Below are 14,436 nucleotides of genomic sequence, written 5' to 3'. Positions count from 1 at the left end.
TGAGGTCTAAGTTGGTATAGTGCCACACTCTGTCACTGGTTGATAGGACTTCATTTATACCTAGAGGCTGGGTTACCCTTGGAAGTCTGGGCAACAAATTACATAGATCTTCAAACCAGATGCCAGCAGGATGCCCACATACAGCAGCTCCCCTAAACTTTGCCAAGTCATCTGGTGCTCAACAGAAGTGTGTTAAGCACTGCGATCCTGTGATACGGGGACACAGAAATAAAGAGACACACAAGAGACACACACCTCCTTACAAGATGGGGAGGAAAGAGCCAAACAGAAGATCAATCACAAAACTCTGGGCCGAATGAAGAAGGCAAAGGGAGAATCAGCCAGACCAGCAGGCACAAAACAGTCCGAGGAAACAGAGGTGTACCAACATACCCAGGGGAAACCCCAACAGCCCCTTGGCAAAATGCAAGTGGTACCCAGAGGTTGGACTTAGGAGTTCTGGGGAGTGACCAGAAGGAACAGAGCTAGAGAAGTCACAGGGGTCTGCAGCAGGGGAGTCAGAGACCCCTGACTTCACCTGAGAACAACAGAGGAAAAGAAGGTGATTAAATTCACATTTCAGGAAGGTCTTCTGGGCAGCAGAGTGAAGGGTAGATTGAAGGGGGAAAGACTTGAGGCTGAGATCTTATAGGGGAGTAGGAAGAAGAGAATGTGGAAGAAAGTAAGCAACAGCAGCAAACAGCGCCAAGCGTCATCTAGGTGCTATGTAGAGACTCACTTAGTTACCATCGCAACTGTAGGCAATAGGTGTCCATATTATATACTCATAGTACAGATGGTGAAACTGAGACCTATTCAAATTAATTCTCTTGCTCAAGATTCCCAACTTGTAAGTGGATCCTAATTGAGCCAGCCCAGCTCCAGCACCTACAACCACTTCATAACTGTTGTAGATGAGGCCAGAGAGGACAAAGCATTACCTAACACTGTCAGCAAAGGTGGCCAGGAGTCATGCTAAGAAGAGGAAGAGCGACAGAGGGTGCGGTGAGACACCTGCACCCCTCTGGGTTGGGCAGAATAGATGAACAGATACTCTGAAGGAAAGGCTTTGTGGTTGGTGTTACATGTGTTGAATTCACAGAATCGGACAGGCCTCAGGGACATTGCAAGTGGTCATTGCATGTCCACATTTGGGCTTAGGAAAGATGTTGATTGTGAACAGTCTCTATGGGAGGCCCTGATCCATCCTGGGTACTAGCTGAAGCTGTGGACTAAAGCAGGTGAGCTCACCTGGGGGTAGCAGGTCCAGTGAGAAGACTAAGGAGTTAATTGAGAAATAAAGCAATAGATAAAACCAAGAGAAATTAGAAGGAAATGGGAAAAGAAAAGAGGTCAGTAGGTCTCAATGAAGTTGACATGAATAAGATAAAATAGGAACTGTCTTTTTTTTTTTTGCCAGTCCTGGGGCTTGAACTCAGGGCTTGAGCACTGTCCTTGGCTTCTTTTTGCTTGAGGCCAGCTAGCACTCTACCACTTGAGCCACAATGCCACTTCTGGCTTTTTCTATATATGTGGTGCTGAGGAATCGAACTTAGGGATTTATGTATACCAGACAAGCACTTTACCACTAGGCCATATTCCCAGCCCATTTTTTAACATAGTGTACAGCAGAGGCTCTGGTACAGTGCCCAGCATGCATAGGCCTGTGAACTCTATCCAGCCTCCCCTCAAAGCATACAGCAGGCTGAGAAAACACTGTAATCCCATTGGGAAATTTGCAAAATGTACAACTTCCAAAAGAAGAGTTCCTGCAAGCAAATTGATGGCCATATATATATATATATATATATATATATATATATATATATATATATATAGAGAGAGAGAGAGAGAGAGAGAGAGAGAGAGAGAGAGAGAGAGACAGTCATATATAAAAGAGAAGCAGATAGGAATAAGTCATTCCCAATATACATAGGGATGGAATAAAAAAATAACGTATACCCTAACAGTAATCAAGAAAATACAAATTGAAGGAATGGGTGACATTGTCCAAAAAGAAATGTAGTCATTACCTAACTTACATAACTGTAACCCCTCTGACCATCATCTATATAATAACAATAAAAAAAATACAAATTAAGATATCATCTCCTGCCACTTGATTGGGACAACAGTTGGTTATATGCAGTGTTCACAGTAAAAGGCCATATCAAAAAACTCATGATAGGGGCTGGGGATATGGCCTAGTGGCAAGAGAGCTTGCTTCGTATACATGAGGCCCTGGGTTCGATTCCCCAGCACCACATATACAGAAAACGGCCAGAAGTGGCGCTGTGGCTCAAGTGGCAGAGTGCTAGCCTTGAGCAAAAGGAAGCCAGGGACAGTGCTCAGGCCCTGAGTCCAAGGCCCAGGACTGGCCAAAAAAAAAAAAAAAAAAAAAAAAACTCATGATAGGAAAGTGGTGCTGTGGCTCAAAGTGGTAGAGCACTAGCCTTGAGCTAAAGAGCTCAGGAACTGTGCCCAGGCCCTGAGTTCAAGTCCCACGACCAGCCAAGATGTAAACCAAAACAAAACAAAAAACTCGTGATGGAACAGTAAACTAGCACAATAGGGATTTTTACTGTCATACATTAGTTGGGGGGGAGGGGGTTGTTCACTGTGACATTTTTCACACGAGTGTGCAATGTATCCCCATCAACCTCACTCCCACTATCACTCTCCCTACCTCTACTCCCCGCTCCTAAACCAATGTTAGCTTCATTTTTCTATTTTCATACATGTAAATAAGGTACATAGACCATATGCACCCTCATTCACCCTCTTCCATAGCCCCTGCTCTCCTGGGCCCAGGTCTCTGCCCTGAGGGATCAATTACTTTCCTGCCATTCATTTTCTTTTCCAGCATGAATTAATTGCACCAGGGGACTTCACTATGGTATTTCAGATCTTTATAGATTATTTCAGATGTTTATATATACAGAAGGGTTTTTTTTTGCTTGTTTGTTTTGGGGTGTTTGTTTTGTTTTGGTGCCAGTACTGGGGCTTGAATTCGAGGACTTGAGCCATACTTCCACTTCAGCTTTTTTACTGGTTGATTGGAGAGAAGAGTCTCATGGATTTATCCATCTGAGCTGGCTTCAAATCCAGGTCCTCAAATCTCAGCCTCCTGAATAGCTCTGATTATTTTAGCATGGTATGATTGCTTTTTTTAAAGCCAATTTTATGGTATTCATCAAAATTTACATGTACATGAATAACCACCAAGAAAAATTATATGTAAGCTGCAGGAATACAAGTTCCCAAAGACCTATATCCAAGAATGTACACAGTAAGAACCCAAGTCTTTATCTATAAGATAATTATCAGATAAATGGTATTTCCATCATCATAATCATGGGCTACTATGGGATCATTGAAGACATTAAGATGGGTCTGTATATACTGATGTAGATCTATTGCTATGTGATGTATTGTTAAGGTGCAAGTTGACTAATAAAATATCTTCTTTATTAAGGAGAGAAAAAAAGAAGACATATGGCCTGTAGTTGCATGCAAAAACCTGGAAAGTCTTTGAGGGGAAATATAAGTGGACAGAGGAAGAAGTACCTTTATATTGCTTTAATTGTGTCTAATATGCATGCTTTATTTTTACCATTTTCAAACAGTTGCGTTGAAGAAAAGGGTGCTGGTGACCTCGGTAAAGGTTGTTTCTAGACAGCAAAGAAAGGGAGCCTGTTGCAGTTTGTTGAGCAAGGAACAGAAGAGGATGAAGAAGGAGAAGCAGTGACTCTAACCTGCTTTTTCAGTAAGTTTGCCTGTGGAAGAAAGACATAGCATAGAAATCACCGAGTCCTGGGAGAGAGCATGAGAAAGATAAACAGTTTCAAGCCTGAAGGGAAAGAGCCAGATAAGAGACAACAATGGGGAGATGGGGCCAGAATCCTCAAGGCTTCAAAAGTCACTGGGCCCCCCAGCCAGGGGCAGGGATTCCTGACATAGAAGAAGAAACCTTCCTCGTGCTGACCCTGGGAGGAAGGAAGAAACTGTACATGCCAGTTCAGCAAGTTCATTGGCAGGGCGCCAGGATGCCCCATCTTCCTCATAAAAAGGAGGTGCAGGTTCAGAATGTCCACAGAAGCCGCTCTCCACCTTCAAACTGGCTGGCTCCTCCAGAAGCCGCCAGATAAGAAGACGTGAGACACAGCTCATCCCAGAAATATCAGGTAGGACTTTGGCCTGGGGGTGCATACAAGCTCTGACACCCGCCTCTGCAGCCCAGATCGGACAAGACATTCCTCCATCAAGACTGCTTCCCTTTCTGTCTGTCCAACTCTCTAGACCACTACCAAGCCTCAACTCCCAGCAAGGGTGTCAAAGACAAACACAAGCAAGTGAGTTGTCTAGTCTTACAGCTACTGAGAATGTATTTCTGGTGGAAGGGATCTAAAAACTTCAGCCTACCACCCTGTCCTTGAAGGACAGGAGCAGGATTGGAATGCAATTTTTTAATCACTTCCCTGTATGTAAGGCTGGGGTGAACTGAGTGGACTACAGTCCAGTCTGGGCGGCTCACATCTGTAATCCTAACTACTCAGAAGGCTGAAATCTGAGGATCTTACTTAGTTCAGAGCAAGTGCGGGCAGGAAAGTCTATAAGATCCTCATCTCCAATTAACTGCTCCAAGATAATCCAGAAGTAGAGCTGTGGCTCAGTTGGTAGGGTGCCAACCGTGAGCAAAAAAGGCTAACGAACAGTGCTCAAGCCTTGAGTTCAAACACCAGTACCAGCACAAACTAAATGGCTTTAAATACTGCTTAAAACCCAGTTTCACTGTCATAGCAGGCAAGTTGTTTAACCTCTTGGGTCTTAGTTTCCTCACCCAGCAAGGTCCTACTTCATGAGGTTGTTACCACATAGTAGACCCTCCAAAGTTACAGCTACTATGGCTATTGTTATCCAGAAGGAAGCAAGTAAAGGTACACATAGATAGGAGTCTGCCCTGAAAGCCTGCTCGCTGCTCTCTCTTGACTGGAATATAGTGGGCGAAACACCATGTCACATCTGCTTAATAATAATCGCAACAATAAACGCTAATGGCACCCTTTGTAAGTTCTGACTGCTTTTCCAGAAATCCTGCCAAGCCCAGGTGGCCCTTGTAATCCTAGATACTCAGGAGGCTGAGATTTAAGGATCACAGTTGGAAGCCAGCCTGGGCAGGAAAGTCCCTGAGACTCTTAATCTCCAGTTAATCATAGAAAAAGCTGGAAGTGGCAATGCGGCTCAAGTGGCCTTGAGCAAAGGTAGCTCAGGGACAGTACCCATGCCCCGAGTTTAAGCCCTAGGACTGGAAAAAGGAAAAAGGAAGAAAGGGAGGGAGAGAGGCATGGATGGACAGAGGGACGGAGGGATGGAGGGAGAAGAACCCCTTCATCTCACCTTAACCACAACCTGATGAGTTGTATTCTACTCTGACCCAATGGACAGATGAGCAAATTGTGACTCAAAATGGGAAAGTGTCTTACTCACCCAGTTGCTCTTATCTACCTCCCTCCATGTACAAGAAGCCTCTGTCTGGTTGTAGCATCAGTGGCCAAGCTCCTTCTTCCTGAAAATTGGGAGAGAGACGGATAACAAGCATTTAAGGACATTTGTTCAACCGTTGGACACAGAGGCCCCCGAATCTCTTGCATTGGACTGCCCCATACCTCAAGAGACTTCTAGGGCTTGGAATGAAGAAACAGAAGTGCAAGGTGAGGAGAGCGAGAACTGCAGCATTGTTCACTGGGGTGGATGGAAGGCTGCGAAGGAGTGTGAGGTCAGTGTTCATGGCTCTGTATTCATCCTTTCCTTTGTAACCAGTGGAAAATGGGACAAAATCCAGGCTAGCACTCTACCAGTTAAGCCCCAGTGCCACTTCTGGCTTTTTCTATATATGTATGGTGCTGAGGAATCAAATCCAGGGCTTCATGTATGTGAGGCAAGCACTCTACCACTAGGCCACATTCCCAGCCCACAAAATATATTCTTGATATCATTCCAGTGATATTTGATTTTGTGTGTCGTCCTAAGGCCTGAACACAGGGCCTGGACTCTGTCCCTAAGGTTTTTACTTTCTCAAGGCTAGCACTTGACCACTTGAGCCATAGCTCCACCTCTAGCTTTAAGGTAGTTAATTGGAAATAAGAGTCTCATGGACTTTCCTGCCCCAGTTGGCTTTACACATCAATCTTTGCTTCTCAGCCTCCTCAATCCTCAGTTTTCAGCCTCCAAGCAGCTAGGATTACAGGCATGAGCCACCTGGCTACAATTTTCACTTTTCCTAAAAAGCTTTTGTTCCAAATTAAGAGAATCTAGGCTGGGAATGTGGCTTAGTGGTAGTGCTTGCTTAGCATGTTGAATTCCTCAGTACTATATTAACAGAAAAAGCCAGAGGTGGCGCTGTGACTCAAGTGGTAGAGTGCTAGCCTTGAGCAAAAGAAGCTCAGGGACAGTGCTCAGGCCCTGAGTTCAAGCCCTTGGGCTGGCAAAAAATAAAATAAAATAAAAATTAGAGAATCTTGATCCCAAGGGTAGGATGGTAACTATCAGATTTCAATGTCAAGTAGAGAAGCCAGGAAGTAGAGGTATGGCTCAAGTGGTAGGGCACTGGGCCTTGAGCAGAAAAACCAAATGAGAGCTGAAGGTCCTGAGGTCAAGTTCCACCAAAACAAATGTGTATAATCCAAGAAAATATAGCAACACCCCAAGATGGACTTAGGGTCAGATCCAATAGTTGGAAGAGAAGAGAGGTAGGAATGAGGCCTCCATTAAGGGGTAAGGATGCTCGAAAGGACCTGGTGTGGAGAAAGAAATCTGTGAGGTTTTTGTGGGTTTTTTTTAAATTTTTTATTGTCAAACTGATGTACAGAGAGGTTACAGTTTCATATGTTAGGCATTGGATACATTTCTTGTACTGTTTTTTACCTCTTCCCTCATTCCCCCTCCCCCCTTCCCCCTTCCCCTTTTCCTTCCCCCCCGCCATGAGTTGTTCAGTTCATTTACACCAAACAGTTTTGCAAGTATTGCTTTTGTAGTCATTTGTCTTTTTTACCCTGTGTCTCTCAATTTTGGTATTCCCTTTCAGTTTCCTAATTCTAATACCATTATACACGGTTTCCAATGTACTCAGATAAGATACAGAGATAGTGCAGGTACAACCACAGGAAGGGGATACAAGAAGATCATCAATAATAGAAACTATGGTTACACATAGCACATTGAAAGTAGTTACAACATTGATATAACAATCATTTCCATAACATGGCGTTCATTTCACTTAGCATCATCTTATATGTTCATAAGGGTATAGCTATTGGGCTCTTGTGATCCTCTGCTGTGACTAGCCTAAACCTGTGCTAATTATTCCCTATGAGGGAGACCATAGAGTCCATGTTTCTTTGGGTCTGGCTCACTTCGCTTAGTATAATTTTTTCCAAGTCCTTCCATTTCCTTACGAATGGGGCAATGTCATTCTTTCTGATAGAGGCATAAAATTCCATTGTGTGTATGTACCACATTTTCCTGATCCATTCATCTGTGAGGTTTTGAAGGTTCTTCTGAGGTGTGGGAAGACAAGAGCCATTCGGTTGGGGGAGGGAAGCTACCAGACTGGCCAGAAGCTCCAATTTCATCTCTGCTGACTTAATGTTCTTTGCTGCTCCTCCTTCAAGGGGGAAAAAAGCAACATTGCTGCTGATTGGCACAGCCTGGGACAGCTATAGAAAGCAGGCTGGTGGACAGGGGCTCTCAGCTCGTAGCTGAGAGAAACCTGAGCAGGTCCCTGTCTTTGGGCTTTCGTTTCCTTATCTGTGTCACCCAACAATGGGCTAGAAAACCCCTACACAGTCCGTTCCCGAGATGAAGTCTAAGTAACTGTCAAACCGTTCGGCATCCATGAGCAGCCCTAGGAATGAAGTATGCAAATATATCACAAGCATCCTCGGCAGCTCCTCCCCCGATTGAGCAATCTAGTCCACCACTCACTTCCTCCAGCAAATTCTCACCAAACCACCTCTCCCTTCCATCAGTGACAGCTGCGCTCCAGGAGGTGACACACAGGTGAAAAGCCAACAGCGTGGTAAGTCTTGGGATACCCTCTTCCCACCACCCCTACGTGTTTCTTTTTGTCTCCCCTCCTCACGCTCACCCTTTCTCTCTTTATTCTCTTTGCTTTTGACCTCCCTATCCACAAAGGAAGAACTACGACTCCTTCTGTGGCCCTCTCCAGAAGTACTCGGGCTACTTGCAGCCCACCCCTGCCCTCCTCCCTGCAGCCTTCCCAGCCTTGTTCCCTTCCTTGCTTTTTATTTATTTACTTATTTTTTGATCTAGGATTAAGTCTAAGAATAGGCCACGTCTGTAGACCCTCTTTCCCTTGCATTGAATTTAAGTGTTTGTAGATTATGTTCATAAAGGGAGAAAGAATTCTGGACCTGTAACAAAAGCAAAATAGGTAGATTTTTGTTGTTGTTAAAAGATTACCTTCACTGGGCACTGGTGGCTCACATCTGTAATCCTAGCTATGCGGTAAGCTGAGATCTGGGGATGGTGGTTCGAAGACAGCCTGAGCAGGAAAGTCTCTGAGACTCTTCTCCCCAAATAACTACCCAATAAAAGCCAGAAATAAGCTGAGAATGTGGCTTAGTGGTAGAGTGCTTGCCTAGCATGCGTGAAGCCCTGGGTTTGATTCCTCAGCACCATATAAACAGAAAAGGCCAGAAGTGGCACAGTGGCTTAAGTGGTAGGTACTAGCCTGAGCAAAAGAAGCTCAGGAACAGTGCCTAGAGCCTATGTTCAAGCCCTAGAACCAGCAAAAAAAAAAAAAAAGCCCAGAAATGGAACTGTGACTCGAGTGGTAGAGTTCCGGTCTTGAGCAAAAACACCAGTATTGGGGGGGAAAATTACCTTACCAGGGTGCTTGTAATCTAGCTACTCAGGAGGCTGAGGCCTGAGGATTGCAGTTTGAAACTAACCTGAGCTTGAATCTGTTGAAACTCAACCTCTAATTAGCCAGCAAAAGGCTGTATTAGATGTGTGGCTCAAGTGGTAAATCATCAGCCCTGAGTGAAGAAATACCTCAAATATTTGTGATCTCGTAAATACCACACACTATATTTTCATGTAAGTAGTTAGAATTCATCCCACCCTGGAGTTTCTGGACTGCCATGAATCACCAAGGGCACCAACAATTTTGCTCCATGAAGGAAGCTTCCACAGAGGTCACAAAGCCATGTCTGGCTAGTCATGGCCTGTTACAAGTAGGGAGCCAAACCAGGTCACGGGTATTTGGATTCTTGTCTTAGAAATGGCTATTTCTTTTATTTGGGGTCTTAGGAACAATAAAAGACAACAAATACACAAAATTTCAAGGTTGACTCAGTGGTAGCTCAAGAATTTAAAAGCTACAGGGATGTGCATCTAACTCAGTGGTAGAATATGTGCTTGGTATGCGTGAGGTCCATCTTCAGCAAGGAGAAATAGTAAGGTACGTACCTTACAAATAGACTTAAGATCTGGGTATAAGATGTGATCTGTGTGTGTGTGTGTGTGTGTGTGTGTGTGTGTGTGTGTGTGTGTGTACTTGGGTTGAATATAGGGCCTCGGGCCTTCTCTTGGCCTTTCTGCTCAGGGATGGTATTCTGTCACTTGAACCACACCTCCAGTTCCAAAGAGTGATTTAAGAAATGGAGACTGTTGGGGCTGGGAATATGGCCTAGTGGCAAGAGCCCTTGCCTCATATACATGAAGCCCTGGGTTCGATTCCCCAGCACCACATATATAGAAAACAGCCAGAAGTGGCACTGTGGCTCAAGTGGTAGAGTGCTAGCCTTGAGCAAAAAGATGCCAGGGACAGTGCTCAGGCCCTGAGTCCAAGCCCAGGACTGGCAAAAAAAAAAAAGACAATTATTTCCAAATATTAATGATGTAGAGAAGATAAAAAAAAAATGGAGACTGTTGATGAAGTAGGTGGAGTTGGAATTCTATCTGTGCCGTGGCAGGTCCTGTGGTCACAGGCTGGCTAGGGAGCCTCCGTACTTTGGTCTTTTCAATAAACAGGGCTAGCCATCCTTTTGTCAGGACTAAGGGGGGGCACAAAGCAGACCCCAAATGTGGTAACCCCCTTCCCTTGGACTATCAACCCATCCACACCAAAGATGAGTAAATGAAAACACAAGCCAAACGCTTTCCCCAGCCCTGTAGCTGGGGGCCTCAGGTCTGCCATCTCTCAACCTTCCCTCCTGACCTGCATGGGCTCCGCTGGAATTCTCCAGCTGACCCTTAATTCCCGACAGTGGGAGCTCACTCGTCACCTGCTGCCTCCCACCCCCAACACACACAGACACACAGCTGCATGCTGGGCCCCCCAAAGCGAGGAAAATATACAATACTCTTGCCTATCAGGCAGATTCCCCAGCTGTCCTAGCCCTGCTTCTCACCACTGAACATGACTGAACACGGGTGTCTGCTGTGAACCCTCTCTGCACCCACGCTGTACTGCATCCACTCAAAAAGGAGGGTCTGGGGCTGGGAATATGGCCTAGTGGCAAAATGCTCAAAAAGGAGGGTCTTCTCCTGGGTCATTTATTCCATTCCCCACTCTCAGAGGGAACCCACCTTTGACCCAGCTCTTGAGGATGGATCTGCAAAGTCAGCCACTCCTTCCGCGTCTTGCAGACCACACTGGCCTAGCTAGTTGGACTAGCTGCCTCTCCCACTGTCTCCCTCACGCTCCTGGCCACCCAGGTGCACACCCTCATCATCTCATCTTTCTAAGTTCGCCAGATGATCACATCTGTCTCTAGTTGTTAGCATACCGGGAAGGTAACTTATCTGGCATCGTCACCCACAGTACAAACTAAGACCTTCTCAGGAAGTGAACGGTCAGAATCCATCATTTTTTGAGGGGAAAGGGCGTTTCGTTTTGTTCTGGTTTCTCTTTTTATTCACAGCTGTCTTCTTTGGATAATAACATAGATCACCATTTCTGGTTTTTTGTCAGTTGTGAGGCTTGAACTCAGGGCCTGGGCACGGTCCCTGAGTTCTTCTGCTCAAGGCTAGCATTCTATCACTCTGCGCCACAGCCCCAGTTCCAGTTTTGTGGTGGTTAGTTGGAGATAAGAATCTCACAGACTTTCATGTCAGGGCTGGCTTTGAACCTCCATCCTCAGATCTCAGCCTCCTGAGTAGCTAGGATTACAGGCATGAACCACCAGCACTGGCTTGTTATTGTTTTATCATTTTGTATGGCAAAACTTTGAACCCTTTGGTTAATCTTTTCTTTTTCTAATTGAGATGTAATTCACACACCACAAAAGTCACCCCTGCAACGTTCAGGGAGCTGTTGTATAACCATTGCCACTAATTCCAGAACACTTTCATCACTTCCAAAAGAAGCCCTTATATTCACTAACAGTCTTCTCTCCCCTAGCCTTCAGCAACCACTAACCTACTTTCCACCACTACCAAAATGCCTGCTCTGCTCATTTTCACATACAAGGAATCAGACAGTTTGTGTCTGACTTTTTTCACTCAGAATAATATTTTTCAAAGTTTCTTCATGTGTTTCAGTCCTTTGGTCTTTCTTTTCTTTTCTTTTTTAACCAGTCTTGGGGCTTGAACTCAGGGCCTGGTCACTGTCCCTGAACCTCTCTGTGCTCAAGGCTAGCGCTCTACCACTTGAGCCACAGCACCACTTCTGGCCTTTTCTGTTTATGTGGTGCTGAGGAACTGAACCCAAGGCTTCATGAATGCTAGACAAGCACTCTACCACTAAGCCACCTTCCCAGCCCCTTCCATCTTCTTATGGCTGAATAATAGTCCATTGTATGAATGGGCTTTGATTTATTTATCCATCCATCAATGTTAGACATTTGGTTATTTCCTTATTTGTGTGTGTGTGTGTGTGTGGGGTGTGTGTGTGTGTGTGTGTGTGTGTGTGTGTGTGCTTGTGTTGGGGCTTGAACTCTAGGTCTGGGCACTGTCCCTTAGCTTTTCCACCAAGGCTACCAGTTCAGCCACAACTCCACTTCCAGCTTTTTGCTGGTTAAATGACAGTAAGAGTCTCACAGACTTTTTTTCCTGCCTGGGCTGGCTTTGAATCCCAGTCCTCAGATCTCAGCCTCCCCACCCCCCACCCCCCGAGTTAGGATTACAGGCATGAGCCATCAATGCCCATCATATTTCCTTTTTTTTTTTTTTTTGCCAGTCCTGGGCCTTGGACTCAGGGCCTGAGCACTGTCCCTGGCTTCTTTTTGCTCAAGGCTAGCACTCTACCACTTGAGCCACAGCGCCACTTCTGGCCATTTTCTATATATGTGGTGCTGGGGAATTGAACCCAGGGCTTCATGTATATGAGGCAAGCGCTCTTGCCACTAGGCCATATTCCCAGCCCCCATATTTCCATTTTTTGCCTATCTTGATCTTTGCTGCTATACGCATGTATATAAGACTTTGTCTGAACACCACTTTTCAATTTTCTTGAGTATATCCCAAGGGACAGAACTGCGGGGTATTATGGAATATGGTTAAACTGGCTGAGCACATGCTGACCTGCTTTCCCAAAGCAGCAACAGCAATTTCCCCACATCCTTATTGCCTATCCTTTTAGAAGTGAATGTGGAATGGTTCCTGGGAATTTTTACTTCCTGATTCTTCCCTCGCACTGGTTCTATTTGGGTGTAGGTTATGGGGCTTAGGTATGGTCATAGCCTAGTCATAACTTGCTATAAAGAAATGGCACCATGGCCATCTATTTTGTGATTTCACGGGGAGTCAAGTTAGTATCTGGTTTGTGTTTATTTTCTTCTCGGGAAATTGGGATAAGATTTCAGAGTGACTCCTTACACAGGCATTTCCCAGCTCTGCTAACCTCATAGCAAAGGCAAGAGAAAGTAGGAGAGGAGCAGGGACCCTCGCACACACAGGACAGGAAGGGTCCCCACTAAGACTGGAAAGCCACCACATCAAAGGAGGCATGTCTCCACCTGTCTTCTCTGATTCTTGTTGTCCATGCCCCTTATTCTACAAGCACAATAGTGGCTCATCCTCACAGGGCAGAATGGGGCCTTCCACAACTCTCCAAATAACCTGTTCCATTTCCACTCACCTGGAAAACCAGTAAGCTGCCAGCTTCTCATTCTGAGTAGACCTCTTTACAGGCTATACAAATAACCTCATATTAAGCCTCTTTCTTTCTAAAAGAGAAATGTTGAGCCTTATTCACTGACCAAAATTTCTTCTAGATGGGCTGGGGATATGGCCTACTGGCAAGAGAGCTTGCCTCGTATACATGAGGCCCTGGGTTCGATTCCCCAGCACCACATATACAGAAAACGGCCAGAAGTGGCGCTGTGGCTCAAGTGGCAGAGTGCTAGCCTTGAGCAAAAGGAAACCAGGGACAGTGCTCAGGCCCTGAGTCCAAGCCCAGGACTGGCCAAAAAAAAAAATTTTCTAGAACATGTCTAATGGAACTCCACACTGCTATTGTTGCTATGGCTTTTTCAGAATATTTCTCTTAAAATAACTTTCAGAAAATTGGACAAAGGGATTAATCTCTCAGCTTTAGAGCAAGCCTTCATTCTTTTTCTTTCTTTCTCTTTCTTTGCTTCTTTCTTTCTTTGCTCCTTCCTTCCTTCCTTCCTTCCTTGCTTTCTTTCTTGTGCCAGAGCTAGGGCTTGAACTCAGGGCCTGGGCGCTGTCTCTGAGCTTTTTCTCTCACGGTTAGCACTCTACCACTTGAGCTACAGCTCTACTTTTTCTGTCTTTTGTGGTTAACTAGAGAGAAGAGTCACACAGACTTTACTGCTTAGGCTAGGTTGGAACTGTGATCCCCAGATATCAGCTTCCTGAGTGAATAGAATTGCAGGAGTGCACCACCAACGTCTGGCCAAGCCTTGATGTTTTTCCAGAGGTATAACCCAAATGGCTGGCCTGCTTTCCCCATAAGAGTAAGAATGGAAGGGCACCTCAGGTTTCTGAATATTAAATTCAGCCTCCACAGCCAAGATTGCTCACCATTGAGAGACCTAAGACAAGTATTCTGTAGGGATTATCCAAAGGGAAATTTCAACAAAGCTTTGGGTGATGGCCATGTCATGAGAAATAGTAAGGTCTTCCCTCTGATATTGAAGGGAATTGTAGGCTTTTCCTAAATGGTCTTATCTATCACTCACTTGTATCATAACCTGATTGCTTCTATCATTGACAAATGTGAAGAGAAATTTTCTTTCATGTAACTTGCATACCAATGCAAAGAACTTTCCCATCTATTTCTCAGGTGGATGAATAAGAGTCAAGGGAGAAGGGCTGGGAATGTGGCTTAATGGTAAAGTGTTTGCCTAGCATGCATGAAGCCCTGGGTTTAATTCCTCAGTACCACATAAACAGAAAAGGCAAGAAATGGCACTGTGGCTCAAGTGGTAGAGTGCTAGCCTTGAG

Source organism: Perognathus longimembris, chromosome 4, assembly GCF_023159225.1.
Source record: "Perognathus longimembris pacificus isolate PPM17 chromosome 4, ASM2315922v1, whole genome shotgun sequence".
Classification (NCBI taxonomy): Eukaryota; Metazoa; Chordata; class Mammalia; order Rodentia; family Heteromyidae; genus Perognathus; species Perognathus longimembris.
The sequence above is the reverse complement of the archived record's forward strand: the minus strand, read 5'-3'. Positions refer to the sequence as shown.